Here is a 24,680-nt window from a genome sequence, read left to right as displayed (position 1 = left end):
CTCCCTACATCTCCCAAACAAAGAAGAAAAAAAGCATGACATTGCATTTTAAACTTTGCTTTTTTAAAGCAGAAAACATTAAATTTCTATGAAAACTAACAATTACATTTGAGCTTAGACTTCCTGGGATCAAACAATTGTCGCTGTAATGGAAATTTGGCTGCCCTGGTCTCTAGCAGTTCCCCAGAGCAGCTAATTCCCACCCTGAAACTGCTTCCTGACCTCTAGAAAGGGTCGTCTATGTATAGCTAGAGAAAAAATATGCTTACACATTCCAGTGATCCGTGGTAAGCTTGCTAAGAAGAATCCTGCAGGTTTAGTCCACAACTATACCAAGTAATCAAATTAGGGAAGGCTTTCCAAAATGTCTGCCTGTAAAAAAAATTGTTTTTGATAGTTGAGATGTGTCATTTACAGCTAATGGTTAATTAGCAAGAAGCAGCAGCTCTCATCTACTATCCACTGACATTTTCTCCTGCTCAAGTATCCATGTTTCAATCACCATCGACTTGTCTGTGGTCCCATTTAAAATGCTTCTCAGTAACAGTTAATAACTTCACCTGATCATCACATATTTTATAAATAAATGTATACCTCCTTATCCCAGACAAAAATTCTAAAGATTCCAACCAGTTTTGCCAACTAAGATCCCCCCCCCCAGTAAAGCACTAATGTGCACAGCATATGTCTACAATCACCAAATGACCAAATCCTAGGGGTTGGAAGTGACCTCTGACATTGAGTCCAACCCCCCTAGTTCATCCTCATTGTTTTTCTGTTTGGAAGGCTACAAACAGTTGGAGAAATAATCTCTTTGTTCTCTGATGTTCTCTGACAGATAGCAATGAATGTAAAACAGCATGTAAAAGCAGTTGAAAAAAATACCTTACAGTGGCCACAAGAATAAAGAGTATCAGGCAACACCTCCCCCAGTCCTGACGAAGCTTGAGGGACAGAAGAATAAAAAAATAATTCTTCTATTAACAGACTAGAGACAGAAAGCTTGCAAGTATGGAAAATTCTCATTTTATCATTTATCATTCTCATTTCACCAATTAACAAGAAAAATCCACAGAGGGCATCTTCATAAGGATTCTAAGATTCTCTCTCCAATTACTGATTCCAGAGCTGGACTTTCAATATTACACTGCCCCTCTGAAGACTGCCTCGTGCTCTGTATTAAGCTCAGATTTATTCTCAGCTCTGAGTACAAGTAGTACTTATCTTAATTTAAACCATTCCAACAAATTGTGAAAAAACAATGGCGAACTGCCATTTCATAAAGGAGTTCCATGTTAGGCTCACTACACAGAATCCAACTTTCAGAGATTTTAAGTAGGTTTAAGTCAGGAGCAGTTTTAAGGATTTTTTTTCCTTCAAATGAAAAACTCAGGGCTGCTGTGCTTGCCACTCCACTAATTAGCCCACCTGTTCAATACATTCTGTCCTTCAAGTGGAGGACACAGCATAATGAAGTGCTCACAATTCTGCAACACTATGAGACAGACAAGTGAGGGACCAAGAACAAGATACTGTAACACCATCAAGTTCTTCACTGCATATAAGCAGGAGATAAGTTTGCATTTCTAGCCTCACAAGAGGATTATCTGTATGACAATAGGAGCTTAAATCTGAAAAGAAGTGGCATATCCACTATACAAGGATTCGAAGATGCTTTCTGTGCCAAAGCCAGATACGTTGTCACTGCATTCTAAGAAGCCAACAAGTTTCAAATCCATGCCATTTTGTTCAAAGACATCAACATTCAGAAAGCAGAATGAATCAGGCTCTATTTGCAACTTCAAACTGACATTTAAAAAGCCATGGAACACAAACTAATATGATTCACAAGCTTTTTTCTGCCTTCCTTTCTCCTGTACTCAGAGCTTAAGAAACATGACTTCTGCTTCCACACTTTGTGGAAGCATTTAGTGTTAGTGGAGACTTTACACAGTCGTAATAGTGACACAGAACAAAGTATATATTCTGTGGAACTGATGAAGAAGAACGGGAATCTGGCCAAATAAAATGGGGGTGTGAGTTGAACATCTGACTAACACAATTTTCAGTTATCATTTCTGAACCTCTGCATATTTGGCAATAAATCAGATGTAGGGATAGGCTACAAGACTACTGAGCCAGAGCAGTAGCTTGCTGCTGCTGGGAACAGAAGGCCTTGCTCCTTTCTCACCTGGTTATGGCAATCTCTGGACTCCTCATAGAGCTTCTCCTACCCCACAGCTCTTCCCTTCGGGAGCACTGCAGGGAAGAAGGGAAGCTGTCTTTCCTTCTCAGTGACACAGCTGAAAGGACTCAGAAGGCTCAAACACCAGAGCTGTTAAAAAAAATAAATTAATGAATGCCTACAGAACCCCCCACTTCTACCAGTGGCGAAGAGTCCCATTAAGTTAAAGGAGGCACCCCCAGCCACCAAAGATTATTGCCGGCTGAACTCAATCTGTTAGCAGCTGGTTGTGGAGAGTTTCAGATCACATCAAGAGCAGCTGTTATCTGCCCACATGAAAATAAGCCAAGCACTAGAAGGAACAAACAACAGCTCTCCATTGCCAAAGGCTACAGTTCAGGGGTAGCCTGAGCCTCTTGAACTACTAGCTACTTCAAACACATCATCTTTGGACTGGCAGTTCTGTTTATTAGACAATTTATGCGCTAAGCAAACAGAATAGCTTTTACTTGATTCATCATATGAGTTTATGCCAGGTAAAATGGCTCAGCAAAGGATCTGACAGACACTGCTGGCACAAGGAAGAAGGATGCAAATAGCACAGCCCAGAGTTAGTGACTTACATTTCTATAACTCTACAGCCTGAGATTCAGTTTCCCTCCCCCTAAAATTCATGTGGTGTCAGGAACAAAGAACACTTGAAATTATTCCAGTAACCAAGGGCGCTAAAATAGTTAGAAGCGGGAGGAAACATCAGAAAAAAAATGAGTATCATCTCATAAGCTGTCTTGACATTTTCAGTTTTCTACTTTCCAATCTAAAGCTAAACATTTATTCTACTAATGAAAGATGATTCTTTCTCACGACTCTGGAAATAGAGAACTAATTCCACAAATTCTGATTCATTTTTTCTAACAAGGGATAGTTATTACCGTCGCTCTTCATATCTTATCTGAATTGCAGAAAACATACTTTATCTTAATTAAACTGAACAGAAGAGCAGTTGAAATGCATTTTGTCACCCTTCCACATATTGAAACCGTGAGGATTTAATCAAATATCAGTTATCTCAATTTCCTTCCATCAGTAGCAGGAGTCACATGCAACACCAGCTAAAGCCCATTGCAGTAAATGAAGTCTGAGCCAGAAATCTGCTCCACAAGAAGATTCTGGTGTGGTTACCTGTGCCAGTAACAGACTAGATATCAGGACTGAAAATAACCTGCTCTGTCATGTTTTTAGATAGCTACACTGCTATCCAAGTGCACGCAAACATCTTCAGTCCTGTAGCTATTAGCTGATCTTGCACTGGCAAAGTTTAAATTTCAACAGAAACAGCAAGCATGTGATGTCACCTAGTGCTCCACTGCCTCCACAGAGTTCTCCAGATATTCTCCAGGTTATCTAGCACTGTTTTGAATCTCAAACCTCCAGATCCTGTTTGAGAGCCCCCCTTTATGGAGACTATCACAGACATTCAGAGCCAAGAAGCAAGAGCTAGTGCAGAACTTGCTCATTAAGAAATACTCCCTCTAAGAAGACTTAAGAACACTCAATACTGCCTATACAGTCCAGTACTTCCAGAGATTCCAAAGATACGCTCAGTCACTCTAGAAATTCTACACAAGTTGTGATTAATGAGATATTCCAACAAGATGCCAGTCTATCTGATGCAGTGGCAGCTTTAAACGGAACCTCTTTCTAGATTAAGTCTTAAATCCTGATTTTTCACCCTTTAAGTATCAGAAGATGTCCAGGTCAATGCCCTCAATTTGTGAAAATAAACACAAGGAGGAAGATGCATATTCTTAAAGAAAGGTAAGCTGTGGAGAAGTGGAAGAGGAACATTCTACCAAAGAAAAAGATCTGGATTATCATTAAAAAAAATGAAACATGCTTAGTACACAAACTTTCTCCTCCTACCTTGGTGCACCATTTGTTCTGTGCTGGGAACACTTCCCCCCTCCCCATCTTCTTGGCAGAACTGCAATGTTAGTAAACTCCAGATTTAGAAGTGTGAGCAAAAATTCACAGTTTACTGTTTCCGATACTCTTCTTGATGCTGATCTGTTTTCTCTGTTGTAAACTTCCATACTACTACCAGAAATTGCTTTGTCACAGCTCTCTCCACTGCTCTTCCAACTAGAGACTGACACTTGCCTTTCTGTATTGTGCCAGGTCCCACATATTTTGAACCCTAGCACAGGATGCTAGATTCCACTACATCAGAAACTCAGCCTTTGACCAACAAGTAATTATGGCCTCAGAGTCACAAGCCTGAGATTATTACTTAGCCTATTCTTACACTAATGGAAAAAACAGTTTATTCTTCCAGAAAAGGTTCACTTGCATTACTGATGGTGTGTCAATGACCTGCTTTCAGCAAACAGTACTCCAAGCTTAAAAATCATCATGTCATCTTGCATCCAAGGCTTTGAAAGCACAGACAAAAAAAAAACTGAAAAGAATAAATGTTACTTAAATGTTATCTAAACAACAAAAAAATTCACAAGACCACTAGCTAATCTCACATGAAATATCTGCATTAAGAGGTATGACAGAACACACTGCTAAGTGAACTCTACATTACTAACAAAACTTTTAGTTGCTACTTGCACTGTACAGATACCAACTAGCCTTAGACACTTTCAAGAAATGGTTAGGGAAACAGAAACAGTCATTTTGGAAAATAATTGTTCTTAGTAAATTCACACCTAATAAACATTTAGTGCCAAAGTGTTTTTATCTACCTCTATTCATTTCTTGAAAAAAAATTAAGTTCAACAGTTCCCATAAACACATGAAATACTCCTCCTTCTTCCTTGGGGAACTCATGGAAGTAAAAACAGAAACAAAAAGCTTAAAGGAATGCAGAAAAAAAATAGTTTGGGAAGCTCTCCAAAGCCAATCGAGTTACAGATATAAAGGGCTTTTTATTGAGGTACATGAACTAGCAAAAAAAAAAAAAAAAAAAAGCTCCCCTTACTTAGTCTCCTCAAACCAATACAGCCGTGTTCCCCTGAGTTACCCTTCTAACAGAGGATGAGCAGAAGAGTGTCCCCTTTGTTAGAAGTGCAGCCTCTCCACCTGTGCTATCAGTTTCTCATAGCACACACCCCAAGACTCCGAAAATCAGTAGTCTGTGCACACTTCAGTAACAGCAAGTGGGGGTAATTAAGTTTATCAACCAAATCAAGGCCCTAAAGCAGCCCTGCTTAATCAAAGAAGCATTTCAAAGGGAAGGCTGAACTTACTTTGGCAGAGGAGCTACCTGGCTATTCCGGCACACTGTGATACCAAGTTAAATACATCTTTCTTTAAATACATTGTGAACAGGTAAACTAACAAAGAAAGCTTACAAAGTTAACTTGAACATACTAACTTACAACTGTCTCAATTCCTATGCTCTAGTACTAAGAATGAGGTTGTGATATGGATACAGAGCAACAACTCATCTTACAGTTACTGCTTTCATTCAGAAGTCACGCGTCTTCTACGTTCTCCAAGTTCTCAGTTCGCTGAGCAGCTCCTTGCCATCAGACACAGGTGGCCTTGCTGAAGGAAGATGTCCTGTGAGAACAGAAGGTAGAAGACAGTAAGAAACTCTGTTCTCAGTTTATTCATTACAAAGGACAAGAATTTGTTAGTCACCTAACAGTAAGATACACATAGAAGAATCGAACCCTATTCTCAGGTGCTAAAGAAGCATTCCTCTAGAACCAGGATTCTCTTCTACCTCTTGTCAGCCATAAGAGGGCCACCTGTGAGGTTACTCTCTATGCATCTCACTGCAAGAAACCAAAAAAAAATTCCACTCAGAGCAGTGGAGTTAAATCTCACACGCTTCAGTTTTCCTACTTTGAAATCTGTTAGTACCCCTTACAGAATTTAGCTTAAGAAATTTAATCTGAATACACTGCTTTAGCCAGCTTTTCCAAATCTAGATCTTCTTAGAATCCATAGCATTGACTGCTTTGGGACATTCCAGGCTTCTAAGGACAAAAAAAAACACTCACGCACTTTTTTTTGACCTCCCTGGACTCTAAAATTACAGTACTTGCCAGCATCTACGGCCAGAACGGTTCTAAAAATACAGGGTATTTTTAGAAAAACCTTTTTTCCCCATTTAAAATAGTTTAATTGTATTTATTAAGTGGTGTTTGTTTTGTCTTTATCTCATCCTTTCTTCATTTGTATTTGTGTAAATGCGTTATAATATGCTTATCGGTACAATAATACAGTTATACAAATAAAAACAGGGGAAAAAGCATACTGGGGGGGGGAGGCTGCTCAACTTCTGGGGGTTTTATTTACATGGACCCAAGGCAGCGGGGACCACTGCTCCAGCAGGCAAAGCCTCCCCTGCTGGGCCTCCGCCACCCAGCTCTCCCCAAAGCCCCTCTGAGGTTCCCCCCTCCTGCCTTCCCCCCAGGCCCCCTGCCCTCAGTGCGGGCATTTCAGAGGGCTTCACTGAGCGCTGCCTGCCAAAGCACGTGGCTGCGGCTGTAAGAGGAGGGATTTTTCGGTTGTTTGTTTTTTATTCTCCACCCCCAGCTCTCCCGAGGGCCGCTCCGGCGCAGCCCAGACACACACACGGGCAGCCCAGGGACGAGGCCCGTCGGGGGAGGCCGGTCCCGGGGCTGCCCGTGCCGCTGCTGCCCAGCTGAGCGCCGCGGAAGCGGGGCCCCTCCGGCGGCGGGCAGGGCGAGGAGGAGGAGGAGGAGGAGAGGAAGGCCGCGGCCCTCCCTACTGACCTGCCGGCGGCAGCGCCCCGGGCCGGCCGCGCCGCGAGCCCTCAGCCCCCTCGGCCGCCGCCAGCTCCCTCACAGGGCCGCATCACCGCGGCCCGAGCCCGCTGGGATCCCTCCGCACCTCACCTCAGCGCGGCCCGTCCCCCAAAGCCACCCCTAAAAGAGCTGCAGCCGGCCCGGGAGCGCTCCCGCTGCCCGCACCTCGTCCTCCCGCCGCGGCCCTTCCCCTCGCCGCCAGCTCGGAGCCGAACCTCCCCCACCGCGCCGGGACTACTTTTCCCACGCGAGCGGAAGCACACGGCCATGCTGCGCGCGCAGCCTCGCCGTGCGATTTTAAAGGCTCGGGCGGCGCGCCGAGCGCGGGGCACGCTGGGACTTGTAGTCCTCCCCGGGGGCCTCCGCCGGCGGGCCGGGGGTACCTCGCGGCGGCGCCCCGCCCCCTCGCCCCTCCGCAGCCAATCGGCGCCTGCCCTGGGCGGAGAGGCTCCGCCCCCCCGAGCCGCGGTGGGCGGGGCCGTGCCGCGGCCGGCGGCGGCCGGAGTCGGGTGGTGCGCGCGGGCGCGGCGGCTGTAGCCCCGTCCCGGAGCCGGATCCTCGCCGGGGCCCGGCGGCCGCCGGCCCTCACGGAGCTCCCTCGCCGCCGCCTCCTCCTTCTCCTCCTCCCTCCCCGCTCGCCGCCCCCGGGAGGCGCCGCAGGGCTGGGGGGGCCGCCGCCAGGTGAGGGACGGGCCGGGCTCTGCGGGCGGCGGGGGGCGGGTAACGGCGCCGCGGGGACGGGACGGGACGGGGGGCACCGGGAGGGGGCTGCGAAGGGGAGTGAGGGGGGTGAGGGGGCTGGGAGGGGTCCCGGCGGGCTGTGAGGGGGCCGGGGGGGCACTGAGGGGTCCCCCGGTGCCCGCCCCGCCCGCAGGCTCCGTGCCCCGGTTCCCCGGCGGCACCCCCGGAGCCCCGCAGGGAGCCCCCGCGGGCTCAGCCCGAGGGCCGGGGCTCCGCCGGGTCCCGCCGGCCTCCCCCGGGAGCTGCCGCGGGCGCCAGGTGAGCGCTGCCCCCCCCGGGGCTCGGTGCGGAGCCGCCCGGCGCCGTGCTGCTGTCAGCCCGCCGGGCTCCGGGGCCGGGGGAGGCCGGGCTGAGCCCCCCCGGCTGCTCCCCGGAGGGAACGGGGGGCTCAGAGCACGGCCCGGTGCCTGCCCGGCCCCCGGCTTGCTGGGGGAGGCTCCCCGCACAGCCCCCGGTTCGTGGCGTCGCGCCGGGCGGAGTTGGGCTTTTGTTTGTTCCTCTCGGGTGGCTTCGTGCGGGACCGGAGGGTTTTTGCCGTGTGCTCTGCGGCTGGGGTCTGCTACAGCGCTGTGTGCGCGGAGGGGTGGGGGAGAAAAGCCCAGGCAAGATGCACGGGTGGGGGGGAGAGCGCCCAGTTGGAGCCAGGACTCTGTGGGATTCCAGGAGTTGGGGTCGGTAGTTAGAAAGTGTACTTAAACTTGGATAAAGTGACCGGCTGAACAATCACCTTTGTTACGGATTAAATGTGTTTAATTCTGTTGAACTCTTGCTTGACTTCCAGCCTCGTTCAGGCGGTTTGCTTCCAGCAGTTTTGCAGCGCAGGAAATACTTGTGGATATTTTATTTGGTCACTTTGACTAGTTAGAGCTCTTAATCTAATTCCATTCTGGCTTAAAAGGTTTTGTCTGTGAAGTAGCTGAGATGATTTATCCAGATGAAGCATCTTTCTGGCACAGCTGCTGCTGTGGTGCGTTTTCAGGAAAGCCTCGTTTTGTCCCCTAAGCTGTAGCAGTATGCGAGAAACGAATTACCCAGTTTTCCATGAGTAACTTTCCATGATTAAGCTTACACATTCTTCTCCTGATGTATTTACCTTATTGTTCGCCTATCTCCCGTAGATAACGCAATTCACAGACTTCTTAAATGACTTTCTTGGATTGTTCTGTTTGTTCCTCTGCACCTGAGTGGCAGTGGCAGTGCGGTTCCTGGGGAGCCAGCATCAAGCCAGCATCGCCTTCCTGCCCGGCCCTGCTGCCAGCAGGCGCTTCCACCCAGCTGCACGCTCCTGGAAGTGAGCAATTGATAGCGGAGGGAGCTGCACTCGTGGGCACGAGGTTTGGCTTTCATTGTTTCAGAAACATGCATTAGCCATGCAAATAAATGCATTGATTTCAAAAGAACAGCATTCCCTATTTATTGGCAAATCTTAAGGTTGCTTCAAAGAAAGGAAGAGCCAAGAGACAAAAAGCCATTCCGGATTTTTAGCTAATTTGTGTTCCTGACTTTGCAGCTCTTTAAAAAGTCTATTTATAAACATATTTACTGAAATACTTATTCTTTTGTTTATGTTTGCAAAAAAAAAAATGTGTGTGCGTGTGTGTGTGTATATATATATAAACATATATATATATATTGGAATTGATTGCTTAAAGACAAACAAGAGGGGCAGTGCTGTTCGGCCAAACAGCTCCTAAGTGGTTTCTTGCCTAATGAGGGTAGTCAAATACTAAGATAACTATTGTAAATTAGTGTTTAGGGTCACAGACATGGGTAATTGCTGTTAAGCTTCTGTACTGTGCTAGGAAAAATATGTCTGTGAAAAGATTGCTATCAAGTTAACAAGTTGAGACATGCTTTCTTTTCCCTGCCTTGTTAGTGGATTAACACTCCTGGGTCTCTCCTTTCCTTTTCCTTTTTCCTATGTAGTCTCCGCTGTTAGATTTCCCTTTTCCCTAGAGCTGCCTGTCATCCCAGTTAAGAATTAGACCCTCCCATCCCCACGAGTTGCCTGTTTGCTTTTCCCTTTTCTCAGAAGGGATCCCCGGTTTCGCTCCTCGTTGTCGTTGCCTTTCCTGTTCTCACTGCCTTCTGACACGACCAGCTTTCAGGTGGTGTTAGCTCCATCGTCTTTTTTTCTGTGGATGCCTGTTAGACCCTCTTTTCCCCAGCTCTTGATGGCCAGAGAGGTCTAACCTGGGGTTATCCACATATGGATCCGAGACGAGGGCCTTCTCCTGCCAGCTTCCCCGTTGTTCCCACTTGCTGCGCTGCTGCAGCTCCTGAAGAATCCTGCTGAGCTGCTCCCTCCCGTGCAGTCGGTGTGTCATAGCTGACAGTCGGGTAGGGGCAGAATAGCAAGATGCAGATGACGGGTACGGTGAGGAGATAGTGCTGCATTTGTGAAAAGCTCTGGGTGATTGAACATTATACGGCCATGTGACATGAAGAGAGATGGTGACGAGAGTGCTTGGCATGGGAAACTGAAAATAAAACTTCCTTATCTTTCTGCTACTAATATATGATAACTCCAGATGTTTTTAACCTACTTGGGACACAAAAATGGGAAGCTGTAAAGCACGGTTTGGTTTATTAGTTGAAACAAAGTTCAAAGAAATAATGTCAAGTTGTTTGCAGGTCACGAGTAGTGTTTCTTCGCTGTGAGCGGCAGCCAAAAATCACCAGAGTGGCAAAATCCACTGTACACGTGCATGGAATAACACAGGAGGAAGAGATGCCCAGCCCCAGGTCACAGCCAAGGGAAGGAGACTCCAGACTCTTGCTAGAAGGGGTTGGCAAAGCATGATGCCTCTGCCCGTGGTGGTGGTACCTGTGGCAGGGGGGTACCGAGACCTCCTCTGCAGGGTTTTTTAGTGTTCCCCCACACATGGCCACTGTTTAAGGGTACCCTGGCATTTACATTGACCTAAAGCTGAGGTTGTTGCATTGTTTCACATGTATCAACACAGTAATGTAGAATGGCCACTGCAGCACGCTTTTGAATTTAAGGGGGGAAAAAATATAGGCTGGAAACTGGGATTACACTTGGCTAGTTGGCTTTCACAATTTGAAAGCGGGGTGAAGTGGAAGAAGTAAACAGTATGCACTGAAAAAAAAATGAGAGCCTTAGTATTTCTGAAGTGTTAGTGACAAGGATAAATTACTTGTTTTTACTTGGTAACAGCTCTAATTAGCTGTCCAATATTTTAAGCTGCAGTTTCAATAAATCGTGGTTTAGTTTTGTACCCTGCATGTTTCCTTTTGGTTTTTCCAAACCATAAGCAGAAATTATCGACCGTGCGAGAAAATCTCAGTCTTCCTTTTGCCTGAGATAAGTGGCTGAGTCACTAAAGCAATTTCTTCCCCCATATCTCTTTAAGTGGACTGAGTTGATGTGAGATTGCCTGATTGTTGGGAAAAAAATGTGGATAGAGGCAAACTACACAGTGGTTTAGCTTCGAGTTCACTTTCTTTAAATTGATTTTCTTATGGGTATTGCACGGGCTGTTACAAAAGTCGCTGTGCTAACTCACTGCATTATAGTACAACTTTACCCCAACAGGTTCTGGGTTTGTCTGCTCAGATCAGGCCAAGAAGACCAGGATTGTGGAAACCCTCTGCAGCCTAGCTCACCATTTCTCTCTGCCCTGTAATCACGTATTGCTGAGCGCGATGAATGCAGAGTCAATGTAAAGCTGTACCACTTGGGGAAGTGTTTTGTAATCAGTCTTTAATTCATTTTTCTGCTTGAAAAATCTGTGTGTTGTTTGTTTTTGTTTTTTTTTTTCTTTTTGGGGAAAGCTCATCCTGACTGGTTTCCCATTTTGAGTACTTGGGTGGCAGATTCCAGTGCAATGTGCAGAGAGAGGTAGAATTTTACCCGGATTGTTCTGAAAATCTCCGCCTCGTAGATCCACTTGTGCCTGTCACGTACAGGACTGGCCTTAACCGAGATGCTTTTGCGTGAATAAAGTAGTAATAACAAATGGTGTAATACAAAATGTTACCTGGACATAATGTTTTTAAATCCTTCCCTTGGCAGGCTGTGCCCCACGTTGTACTTGAGAGTAGTATTTCATTAAAAAAAAAAAAAAAAAAAAAAACAAAAAAAAAAAACAAACACCTTACATGCATTTAAACGTAATTGCCGAAAAATGCTCAACTGTGTTAATGCAGTCACTGTTGATTTCAGGAGACACTCTTAGTGAAGTTTTTGAAATCACAGTAAATAAATGGATAAAAATCGTGCCAGGCTAAACATTGTAGGCTTCTAGCGATACTTGTTTTAGTAACATCTTGTCTGAGATAACAGTTCAGCGTGGTGCTAAAGAGTAAGATCCTTACTTCGTGAAGCCAGTACTATTTTAGAAGTACTGTGACTAGCAAAAAAATTTGCCAGATAAATGCAACCTCACTGGTGCTTAAGCAGATTTGGATTATTATGTTACTTGATAGAGGTTCTATAGGAGAGTATTTAGTGGTAAATTCACAGCTGAACTTTAGATGTTTTTATAAATCCATTAAATAAGTATCTGAATCTTAAAATGTTCCTTCTGGAATGGCTGCCTGTATTTCTACAGGCCTCTGTACAAAGCCCATCAAAAGGGGAAGATGATACATAATACAAATGCTGTAAATACTGCGTATGTATATTTATTTATATGCAGTCTTCCACCCCTAAGGCTCTTACTGTTAGAAAAGCCTTCGTACACATTTAAAAGACATTTAGTGTACGCTATAAACACGATCAAATTTAGACATCCTTCTAGATTGACTTTGTCTATATTGCCTCCTAATAGAGATATCTGTACAAATCGCAGATGCTCTTGCTGTTGTCTTAGACGCTAAGTAGCCTTTTTTATATCACTGTATTGCTTCTTTATCTATTAATGTCCTCTCTATGTTGTTTTTTCTAATTGCAGTAAGAGACAGAACAGTTTTAAAAAGGAAAAATGTAATTCTACCTCCCCACCTCCCATTGGCCAGTAAATTCAGAAATGATCATGTCTGAAGGTAATGGAAACACTTAAACATCTTACAGCTCTTGAGTTGAAAGTGTCCTTGTGCAGCTATTAGTCTTTTAGCCTTTTTTCTTTCCCCAGAGGCAAGTTCGTTCTTTTTCTCCACCTTGTATTAGTCCCTAATCATCTTCTGCAGAGTAACCTTTGAGCTTGTTTGAAACTCCATTAAAATCACTGATTCTCTCTGAGAAGGCTCAGAATTACATCAGTTTTGCTTTAATAAACTTTGAAGTTTAATGCAAATGCATACAAGCTCAGAGAGAATAAATATTAGTATAGGAGTTTTCCGTGGAGGAATAAGCCCTATTGTGTAATTGGTTTTCCATTTGCCTTCCTAATTGTCTTTGCCTTCCTCTTCTGGATGGGGTATTTTGCTTAAAAACAGGTTGCACAATGTTCTTTGGTGTCAGACTTTGGGTTTGTAACTATATGGTTAAAGAGTATGACTTGTGGTGTTTGGAATGATCCTGGGAAAAGGCAGTTTATTTAATGACTTTTGTACTGTAAACTCTGGACGTTCTCAGCCCTTGGAAGCAGGGAGATGGCTCAGCTGAAGGGAAGGTGCAGAGAACGGGGGTGACACGGAGCCTCTCATTTTGGCCAGTTACACGTGCTTTGGTTGTGCAGAGCAGTGTGGTTGGTTATAAGCAGGGGAGCAACTCGCTGAGCTTGGTGTTCAGTGTGCATCCAAGGCATGTGTGTTGACTATTTTAGAACATGACATCTGTAAAATCGTGTTTTCATGCTGTGATTGTTTTTTCCTCACGATTTGAATGTCTAAAGGGATGCAATATCAGATTATCTGCAAGAAAGTCTCAGACTCACTGGGATGCTAATGAAGCTCTCAATAATGCGTCTTTAGATGGTAACAACTTTTTAAAACATCAGGGCCGGCCTTCTGAAAATCAGGCAGGCTCATGTTTAAAGGTCACTATCTCGGGCTTGAAAAGATTGCCTGGGAAGTGCGGAAAGCAGAGGCATGTTAGGACAAAGCTTGCTGAAGCCTGGCGTGCTCCAGTGCCTATGAATTTTGCCTAGTAAGAATTTCTTGTGCAGCAAGGGCAGAATTCCTGTTAGAGAAAATGCCAGGCCAAGCAGAGTTTAAAGCATGTTTGATCTGCCCTGCAATCTGCATTGGTCTGTACTGCTGTATCGCAGATGTCATCTTGCTCCATGAACCTGTTGGCATGCAGGGTGATGGCTCGTGGTTCCTCGCGAGCAAAGCCGCTTAACTTGGGCCAGTGGGAGCAAAGCTCTTCCAAAGGTGGCTCTTTGGGGGAGCTGCTCAGAAAGGGGCACATCAGAAGGGATGTTGCACTCCCCTATGTAAAGTACCTGTTTTTAGCAGTAGATAGAGAGATACTGTTAGTAACAGTTGCCATGAAAATCCTCCTGCGACAGCTTTGCAGATGCAAGGTGGAATTGCGGAGCGGTAAGACAGATTCCTCAGCGGTACTGGAGCTTTAGTCATGGTGAGTTCTCCCGTGTTCTGTATAATTATCTCTGTTTTTCTGCTTGTTGGAATGTGCAAAGTGTTTGATTATTTTGTTTGTTTGTGCAGTTGCTTTCACAGACAACAGCTGAATCAGGTTCCTTTTCCGATTGGTGTTAACACTCAGCATCAGTATGGTATTCAGTAAATACATTCATTAAATGCAGCATTGCAAGTCATAGCACATTGCATAATATTGTGAATAGCAAGAAGTGCTGCATTAAAAGCAAAAAACCCTCTTCTCACCCTTTTTGTAATTTTTCTTTGTAGTGCACGATGGTGATAACATTGCAGGCTTTTTTCCTTCTCTGTCCTTTGCAGATTGACTTCATTGCTTATGGTTGTACATTATCTTTGTTTTTCAATGTAAATCAACAGAACAATGGAGATAGCAACTGACAGACCTTTTGAAGCCAAATTTGCAGGCTGAGAAGCAGTGTTGTATAGAAACATGTTGGAAAAGATAACCAGCATGGGTTATCAGACGGGGTTCTACTCAACCCCCTGCAGATGCGATTACGGAAAAGGCGGTGTAACAGCGTGTTCTGAAATGTTCCAGTGCAGCTGCCAGGGCACTTGATGGAAGGCACATGTATATGCTAAATTCATCTGTGAAATCACAGTAAGCAGGTGAAACACTAAAGCAACAGCATTTAAATGTAAGTGGGAATTAGATTTCTTAAGCTTTCAAACATGACTTAATTTGTTGCTATCTTTTTTTCTAGAGTTGACTTAATACACAGACAGTTGCAGGTAATCATGATCTACATAAAAAGCTGACTTTGGATGCCTTCATATGAAAGTTGTAAACATCTAAGCAAAATGAAATCTGTAGAACGCAGAAGAAAATGTGAATTTGTATAAGGAATAATGCCACCTCCAGCGGTGGGCAGTACTTAACTGGGGGGGGGAGTGGTAATTTCAGCCAATAGTCCCTCACATTGTATTATGTGGGTAATGCTTGAGATTGTGCTGCCTAGGGGAGTTGCTGTACTTGTCTGATTATAAACACAAAGCAAAGGTGGAAAATACATTGGAAAAATGAGAAGCCAATACTGGTTCGTAGTTGCACTGGATGCAGACAGCTGAATTGTGGATGAAACAATTATTGAAAGGTTGAAATAATGAAAAATAAGGGCGGCCTTATAAGCAAGTGTGTGCTGTGCTTTTCCAAAAAATCGCTGTTATTGTTTTAGTGAATATATTAGAGAGGAACATTTGTCAGGACAGTCTCGCATCGAAGGAGGTCTCTCGACAGCAGAACAATATGGCTTCTTGGATTGTCTCTGCTGGTGCCTTTCATGAGGGAGATGCCTATCCATTTAAACTTGCATTTCAAGTGATACAGGAGCAGTTTTGATTACTGTTTAAAAACGTAATTTCTTTTGGTGAGCGTGAAGCAATAGTGGATTTCATGTAATTTTTGGTTCGCTTTCTCCTGCTACTTTATGAAATGTCTGTAATTGAGCTGGGATCTCCAGATGTAAAATAGCTGCTTTTAGCTTGGATGATTTTGCTCAGTGGTTCAAGGTTTCTTTTCCATCACTGTTTTTCCATGAGCTCTCCCAGCAATTTCAGGGTAATGGTTCTGCAGAGAAGATGAAACGTGTGTTAGCTATATTTGTATTCATTGGATGATGCACAGCATGAGTTGCCCTGCCTGCACAATGTGCGTAAGAATTCTGGAAATGACTTCTGGTGGAGAGTTGAAAGCTTCAGCAAGTCCTGTATCTTGCTAGCACGGAGCAGTATGGGCCTCATCTCAGAAGCTTGTTTGCAGTCATAGTCCAACAAGTTTTTACCTAACACCTCTTAACAGTTTTTCTTCAAAATGCTTGTGTGTTTTTCTTTGTCTTGGCAGTTGTTTTATGAGCTGGTATAGAACAGAGGGCTGTCACACCACAAAAAAGAAACCATGTCCAGGCATTTGTGAGATTAACTAAACCTCAATTCCTATTCTGAGAGCTTAGAAAGTGTAAGGAAAATGGACAATCCTATCTTCAGAAGGTGCCTTTCTCAGGCTGGTAGAGAATGTACACAGTACCTATATAACATTGCCTCTCAGTATCCGTGGATGTGCATGGCAGTATCATTTAAGAACAGAGAAATATTCACAGAGCAAAAGGGATTCTTGAAACGGAGCAGTACCCCAAATATCAAAAACCTAGCTTTTATATACTGAGATACATCTGCCTTGGGGTTTCTGTGAGAGACAGAGGTGAAGACTTCCCGTTATAAAGATAACTACCTTCTAAACACAGCAGTGGCTCTGTTCTGCTTTACAGGGTGTGCTAGGACCTGTGAGAAACAGTTCCTCTTGGAAAAGCTGTACACAACATGAAAAGAGAGGGAACATAATCTCTTTTGCCTCTTTAAGATGTGCTGGAACAAATCTTTTTTTTTTTCCCTTTTTTTTTGCATATTTTTCAGATGAACAACTCTCTTGAGCGTTGTGCTCTTTATTACACAATCTTTGTTTTTAAAGTTCTAAGCATGACCTCAGTTTTTATTTTGGTTTTAGTAAAGTATTTGCTGCTTGTAGCCCTGTAAAACCTGAGAGATTTTCCTCTCTTTGAGCTCTTTTAAGACCCATAGTCCACCACAGCTTATATGGGAGGCTTAAATGAGGAGTCTTCTGAGTAGAAAATGTCTTCTATAGTACTTCCAGATTTGAAAATCATTGGAATTTTCTCTGTGTAAAGTTATAACTTCCTGAGAAAATGTTGGCATCCACTGTGGAAGTTGTTAGTTTTTGGAACTTCTGTTTAAATTACTCTCTCTGCTTTATTTCTTCCTCCTCTTCCTAGGAAGAGAGGCATGGGGCTGCAGGGACTTCTTTGGAATGTGGAAAAAGGCAACAACTTCAGAGCGTTTGCATTTTTGGGGAAAATTGTTCTTGAACTGAAGAAACAATTTCAGAAAACATGGCTTGTTTTGTTTTAGTAAACCAGGGCTATATGAACTTGTTGGCTTTGGCACTTTCATGTACAAACTTCTGCTAAGTTGTGTCTTACGTATTGTTACAGAAAACAGTTATTAATATCCACTTGAGTATTTGTGAAAGTTAAGGTATATAATTTCTGTTGGTATTTGAAGAGGACTGTTGGATTGTAAATACCTTTGGCTGTGAAGGAGAAAGGTTTGGGACAGATATGATCATTCTAAGCTATGTTGTTCTGTAACCCGCAGGTTAAGAAAAAAAAAATTCTGAAGATCAACTTGTTAGCGTTGTTGGGAAGAAAATACAATATTCGGCAACTTTGATTCAAGGAGGAGATGTTTCTTTTCATACTGAGAATTGTGTATCTGAGCTCAGCTTTGACACACATATCTATATCTTACATAAACATGCTTTTGTTAATCCAGCTGTTAATGCTGTTTTAGGGAGTAGAGTTAAATCTCCAGTTCAATTCCTATTTCAGGATAAGTCTGCTTTTCTCTGCAGAGTACCACAGTAGAAGTAAACAGTGATTTAAAAACTCCTCATAGCAGTATGTTGGCCTACTGTTTCACTGGGGAGTGTGACTGAAGTTCCCATCTCTGAGCAGAAGTTTGTTTGGGTTTACCTGAAGATGTTTTACTGGCTTAGGAAGCAGTTTGTGAGCATCCCCTCTGTCCATGCACTGGAAGCAGGTAGACAACTGGAGGAAATAGCTTTAGAAATCATCTCAAGAAAAGCCCTCTGCAATAAGCAACAGCTCCATCATTCACTAATTTAACAAGTAAGAAAATGAAAAGCTTGCCTAAAGTCAATTATTCCAAAGTTCAAAAGAGGACCCAGAACACTCTCAGGGTCTTACTCACTTCGCTGCCCAGCCCTTTGGAAACAGCAAGCTACACTAAATATTTTTCTGGTTGCCATAACACAGTATGGATATGTATTTTAATCCTAGCAGCTAGGCTGCTCCTGCTTCTTTTGTGAGAGGTTTAAGCCTTTAGCTCAAATGGTAAGATTTATGGGTTTATATCACAAAAATTATTTCTAGAGGCATATCCCGGCACTGCTGTGTTTGGCTGTTTGTGACTCATATTATCATCTTTCTTGCTTTACTTGCTGTCTAAAAGTGTGCTGCATCACGTGGTGTTCTCTGTTCAGAGCAACAATAGGTTTTGCTAGTTAAGTATGTCTGTCCGTGAGCTGGAAGAGCTACCCTGCATATCAGAAGCTTGCAGTCAGACCTGCTGATTAGTATTTACTTTTCTCATGCCTGAATGCTAGCACGTGAGCTGGGAGTAATCTTTGGAATTAATTTCTGTATTGTTCAACAACAGGAAAAAGTTGGGAGCTGGGACGATGCTTAGTTTGTTGCTTGCTTTTCAGACCTGATCAGAAAATTCCATTTTACGACAGAAGGAGAATAACCAGAGTGAAAAGGTTGGTGCGTTTCCTTTAATCTCCACCTTTAATCTCCAAGTCACTGTCTGAGTAAGTACTTTTCAAGTAAGGAAACGTTTCCAAAGTTTCATCAGTGACCTCAAGATTAGTGAGGCAGACTCTGCAAGACAATAAAATGCACTCAAGTCTTCTGGTATTGTCAGATCGTGATTAAAGATAAGATGAGAATGACTGACAGAAACCTGTCAGTCTGAAAACATGATTTCTGAATTCTGTAAAATGTACTGAAGATATAAAATAGGGCACAATGTTCTTACTCTAAACAGAATGCTGACTGTGACAAAAGCTTGGACAGTGCAAACACTCTCACTTGTGGAGCTGGATGAGTTGGGAATAGCAGTGAAAAGGGCAAGAGTGGAAAGTACCATTAAGGTGTCTGCAGCATTGAGTGGTCTTCGTTAAAAGAATTTGGTGAAATGAGTCGATGCTTTTTGTAACTTGTGCATAGCAGCTGTATGTGTGCCACGAACAGTCAGTTCTGTCTTGCAGCAAGGAAATGAGACTCTTTTTCTGCAGCACTCTAATCTGGCTCATGCTTTATCGCAGATTTATTTCTTAATCTGCACCAGAGATTTTGCAGTACTGGCTGTTTTATAGCAGCCTGATTTAGTTTTTGTTTGATTTGAAAATATGCAGAGCTGTCCTGCTGTGATTAGGGCTTGGTGGTAGCTTTTGGCAAGTGCTTAATTACTTGTACAGTAGTATTGTACTGAGAGCGCGCGATGAGTTTGGAGGGAGGGGAAATGGGAACAATGTGCTGGTTTGCTTGTGTGGGCTAATATGACTCACTGAGGGTTTTAAAGGTCTTTTAGAAAAAGCTGGCAGGCCAGCCTCGGTTTTCAAATCAGTTTCAATTGTCCAGCAATCTGTAAGTCTCCCTTCCACTGAGGAGGCCCTTGCACTTCCCCACGGTTTGGGGTCAGCGGCTTACAAACACCGCACGGCCCAGTGAGCTGTGAAATCAGTCGCGAGGTCTTCCGGATGCTGCTGTTGAACTGTTGGATTGGTGGCGAGGCAGAAATCACTGCTGGGTCTTGTACTGGGTTATAAAACTTCTAAAACTGAAAACGTACAAACTGTGGTTCTGCGTGTTCTCTAACCGCTGTTAAACCACCGCTTGAGAAGTTCCTCTACTCTTTGAATGAGGGAAAAATACTGATCCAGAAATTTTCTTGAGGTGCATTGCAGGATAGTGAACAGGATATTGTTCTGGCAGCTTGATAATTTTGCGTAAACATATTGAAGATATTTTGCCAGTATTAGAAATTGGAGCTAGTAGAAGCAGCAGCAGCGTGCTGGTTGAACGTTGGAGCTTATATTCCAATGATTCAGAAACACCTAACTGCTTTTATTTGGTGAATGCTTAAGATGGCTTAACTTGTATACAGTGTTTCCTGGTGAGAAGTCAGGGGTTTCAACGATTTAAGTCCACTGAAGCAGAGGTTATAACTGTCACACGATCTGTTCCTCTGCTAACAGCTCAACTGGAGGCTTTTCCTTGCCACTGGTTTCCTACCTACATTCACAAAATGTGCTTTCTGTTGTTGCTTGAAACATCTGTGACAGCTGGCTCGGTGCTCCCACCCTGCGCCAAGTCGTGTTTTGTATTAAATAATATTTTCAAAAACAATAGTTTGGGGAGGAGTTTGTTGCCAACTGGCTCCAGCTAGCGTGCCTGGGTCTGGCAGTGCACTTGGATGTCCCTGTGCAGGGTTCATGTCTTTGATTCATCAGCTGTCTCTTGCCCTTGTATGTTCTGTCAATGCAGCAGCGTATGCTCTCTGTAAAATATCTTCAAAATACGGGGTGCCCTCGATCATACGATTCACCTTAGTGCAACTGCAAATGTATAGTGTTGTGGAAACCTTAGCGCTGCCTGTGTGTGCCAGGAAACTGATGGAACCAGCTACCAAAATGCAATGGTGTCTGCTCTTTACTGGTGACAAATGGACAGGGAGAAACCAGCCGACTCCTTTGGGTCTGGGAAAGCACAAGGGGTGTCTGCCTCAAAACTCAAACCGTGCGTCAGCCTAAGAACAGCTGTAGGAGCTGTCGCCGCGTCTGGGCAGTGGCCACACAAAGCCAGGTCTGTCTGATTCATCTGTTGCATTTGTGTGAAAGTTCACATGCTCGGGGCTCTTTGTCCAGCTGCGCGTGTGGCTCCTCTATGAGGGGTCTGAAAGCTTTTCTAGGTGACACTAAGAGGGTCGAAAGGAAATGGAAAAGATGGAAAACAGACTTAGTGAGTATTTCAGCAGCTGTTTGCCAAATCACATTTTGGGATTCATTTCTATTTTAAATACTGCAGTGGCTGCCAAAGAGCTGGCAAACTGTGATCCCCTTTGGAAGGGGGAGGAGACTTCATTACTCCTCTGCAGAGGAGGGACATCACTTTATTTTCATGTTCCTGCATGCTTCCTCTTGTGAACAAAGAAATTCGGGTGGGGGGGAGGGAGTTTTTGAAAGATTTTTTCAGCAATGTAACGAAACAATGGGTTTGATTTACACTTCAAATGTGGTTTCCTGTCTTGTCTCCCATCACTTAAATAGCTTTGAAAATAGTTTGGTTTAACTTTGTTTTATAGGTACGTGTCCTTTCCTAAGCTAGAACTGGTGGGGGTATTGTTTCCTTGATTATTTCCAAGTAGATTTAAACAAAAAGTGATCAGATTTAATCACCAAACAATCCTCCAAATTTGTGAGAAGGAAAGCTGATTAGAATCACACGCCCCCCTCAAAAAAAAAAAAAAAAAAAAAGAAAACAACAACAAAAAAAAGAAAAAAGCAAAACAGACTGCACAGTTATTTAAGCATATCAATTACTCTTAAGAGTAAAGCCTGCAATTTGGGAAGATAAGATGGCTGAACAGCAAAAGAAAAAAAACTTGGAAGCCAGAAGATATCTAGGTTTTCTTCCTGCCTTTGTCGTGCCTCTCTTGTAACCTTGGAAACTGAGAGACAAAGAGGTTAACAAATTTGCTGATTCTTAAAATGGAGATAAGATACAATACACAGCTTGCTTCCGTTCTGCTTGTTCCTCGGCAGTGCTGCAAGCACGTTGTGTGTTTTGGGTTGGTTTTGGTAATCCAGTATAAATGCCAAACTTGGTCAGTTGTGCTGGTGTGCCCAGATGTTAGGCTGATGCTGTGCTGGGATCTGGCAGGCTTTCCAGGTTATTGTTCCCTCATCCCTTCCACCAGGAGGGCGGTGGGTGCTTTGGGCAAAGGAGACAATTCTCGAGCTGGATTTCTACAGGACGCCGAGTATTTCCAGTAGAGAAGCACCCTGAAGAGTCAGAGCACACAGGAGGTGGTTTGGCTCCGTGCTTTTCAAACAAGCTCTTGTTATTCTCACGACGTATAAACCAGGAATTCGGGATTGTGGGATGAAAACATTAGAAAGTGTTCTTGGCAAAATTATCAACTGCAAAGCAGTTGCAAGCTCATGGTTCTTTTTGAATCTGAAGGTGACTCTTTCAAGTTCAGTTAACTGCTGCTTAGGGCTTCTGTTTTAAACCCTCTCTGGCTGTTCATGTGCTGTTTATATTAATGCAGCACATTGGTAGGCAATGCAGACGCTTTTAGAAATTGTAAGATTGTGCAGACATTTAATGACCAAGGATAAATTTCACAGCTGTGGATACTATTTATACTTTCATATGCAGAAAAGAGTCTGCATCATGAAATAGGCACAGCTCAGTTCGTGTTGAGTTATATTTTTCTTTTTTGTATCTTAGGATTTTAGTTTTGCAGGTTAAAAAGTGTTAGTTTCCATTTTGTAAGATAGAAAGGACCATGTATTGCATATTAAGAAAGTAAGAAGGGAAAAATAAATTTAAGAAGTGGGGGAAAAAGTAAACGGGCTGAAGTAAAATGTTTAGAGATCTTAGTAAGGAATTCTAGAATCCCCATGTAAGATTTTTGCGCTGAGAGGAATGGTTTCCAAATATGCCAAGGGAAGTTTGAACAATTAAAGTAAGGCCAAAAATAGCCAGGACCTGCCAGAAGATGAAGTGAGCAGGAGGTCGTGCATCCAGTTAGTTAACAGGTTAAGGATCCGAAGCTTCTGCAGAGCATACATCCCTTCCAGAACACAGAGGAGTCCAAGCCCACAACTTGTGGTAAAAGAACCATTTAAAGCAATTTCCAACTTTTCAAAGCATGTAAGAAAAATAATTAAAAATTATATCTCAACTAAAGGACCTAGAAAAGAAGCAAGTTTGCTTGCTCTTTGTAGATGTGTTAATGATGGGAATCTTTTAGAAGTCAGCATTAAAGGACAAAAGGACAAACACAATTATAAGATGTGTAAAATGGAAATTAGACACTGAGACTGAAACTGAATTGCTTCAAAGACAAGAAGCTAGGGTAAATTAAGAATTATCAGATAACATCTTAGAAATACTGGCATCTAATATCTTTAACAGTTACTTTGAAAAAAGTTGGAGTGAAACCTCAGGAAGTTGCAGGCACTATGTAGTTCTGTGCTCCAGTTTGTCTGTCCTACTTGGATCATAGATAATTTCATATTGATGCCTATTTTATATCTGGAAATTTCCATGAAGTTACTTACAGTAATATCATGAAGTTATTTAAAACATCTTTGAATGCTTCTACATCCTCTGGAGATTTAGTTGCAGTGTTGTAGTTACTTCCCTTTTCTCCCTTAATGCTCTAAAATCCACAATCTTGTTCTGTCTCAGATTGCTGTCTCTTATGGGACCAGGAGCTAGGTTTAGTGGGTGAAATATGAAGTAATTTGATCAAGGGCTCAGAAGATATGATCTTTCCTTGCTTTTCTTCCCTTGTAATGTCAACACTGTGGTTTTTAGAAAATAATACTTTGCACGTACACTCTGAAGCTCCAACTTTGGCTGTAACTTGTCCTAAGCTGATACTGCTTTGTTGGGGTTGATCTGATATGGGTTACCATCTGGCAGCACTTGTCCCTCTAAGAAACTCATTTCCAAATTACAGATTACAAAAGCTTGATCAAAAGATAAAAGCTTGAACTAATAAGATGAATAATTTGCTGAGATCAAAGAGAAAACGGAATGGGGTAAAGCTGAGCGCCTGAGGCACTGATGTGTTCCCAAAAATCTTACTTGTCTGTGGCGGCTCTTGCTGACCACTGTGTGTGTCTCATTATCCCTGCTATTTCTAAAAACGAGGCCATTTCCTACCTGAAGGTAAAGGGTGGCCAAGAAAGGTGTTTTTTTTTTTTTTTTTTCCCATAATATGTAATAGATGTGGACTTTGATTTTTGGTTTGGATATTTATGAAGCTCTTACTCTTTCCAGCCGCTCTCAGTTTGGTTCTGCTGTCTATGGGTGCAGACAGGCGAGCTTCTTAGGCCCTACTGGAGCGCAGGAAAGGAATATCATCCGCAGGTTGATGCCCCTGTGTTTTAGATCATAGACTGTCCCAAGTTTGAAGGGACACATAGGACCTTCACGTCCAACTCCTATTTGGACGCAGAAATGAGCTGCAGTACCTCTTAGTCACTTTGAGTATGGAATGAAGCAGATGAGTTGACATCACTGTTAGTGATTTAAACATTGTAAACCTAACTGGCTTTACTTTGCACTGCAATGAGTTTGTAGAGTCATTCACCATCTTCTTGCTGAGAGGCAGTAGCTTGTTACATCACTGATCTGACAAGAGCAAGTCTTTGCTTCTTGCCTGCTGCCTTCAGCCTGTTCCTAAGTGATGTGTAAGTTTCACCCTTCAGGTGACTGGGAATGTGGGAATGCAATTTGCAGGTGCAGCAGGGAAATCTACAAACTCGCTTCTTGAAGAAAGAAGTCGTTGGACTGTGTGAACAGCAACTGGTGCGCTGCTGCTGTTTGATGCTATGCTCGTCCTGCATAAACTGAGCTACCAGGTGATACTGCCTCTTGTTTGGGGCTGTCCCCATGGACAAAAAGCCTTTTTTTTTTTTTGCACTGCCATCAATGCACGTCAAATTCATGTATGTTCCCACAGGAAGAATGCTGTCGTGCCTTTCTTTCTGCCCAGGTAGCTTAATAGTTCTCAGGTACGACCTGTCTTAGGTTCACCCC

General features: G+C 43.4%; 2 protein-coding genes across 10 annotated transcripts in view; one reads left to right on the top strand and one right to left on the bottom strand.

The window, feature by feature from the left end:
- Positions 1-7,202, bottom strand: part of HMG20A (high mobility group 20A) — a 35,285-nt gene extending 28,083 nt beyond the window's left edge. The window contains exons 1-5 of one of the 6 annotated variants that reach the window (XM_084293631.1): positions 7,138-7,202; positions 5,646-5,755; positions 2,192-2,335; positions 886-944; positions 270-372 (exon numbers count right to left, since the gene is read on the bottom strand). The gene's annotated coding sequence lies outside the window, so the exon portion shown is untranslated. The other 5 variants (XM_084293632.1, XM_084293630.1, XM_084293634.1 and 2 more) reach the window with 5 other exon arrangements.
- A 260-nt stretch (positions 7,203-7,462) lies between these two features.
- Positions 7,463-24,680, top strand: part of PEAK1 (pseudopodium enriched atypical kinase 1) — a 115,144-nt gene continuing 97,926 nt past the window's right edge. For 3 of the 4 annotated variants that reach the window (XM_084293313.1, XM_084293315.1, XM_084293311.1), the window contains exon 1: positions 7,463-7,653. The gene's annotated coding sequence lies outside the window, so the exon portion shown is untranslated. Of the gene's footprint in view, positions 7,654-8,915; positions 9,048-24,680 lie in introns of those variants that run through there. The other variant, XM_084293312.1, reaches the window with a different exon arrangement.

This window comes from Netta rufina (assembly GCF_964035555.1).
Source record: "Netta rufina genome assembly, chromosome: 11".
Classification (NCBI taxonomy): domain Eukaryota; kingdom Metazoa; phylum Chordata; class Aves; order Anseriformes; family Anatidae; genus Netta; species Netta rufina.
Note: the sequence above shows the minus strand (reverse complement) of the source record. Positions and strands in the feature narration are given on the sequence as shown.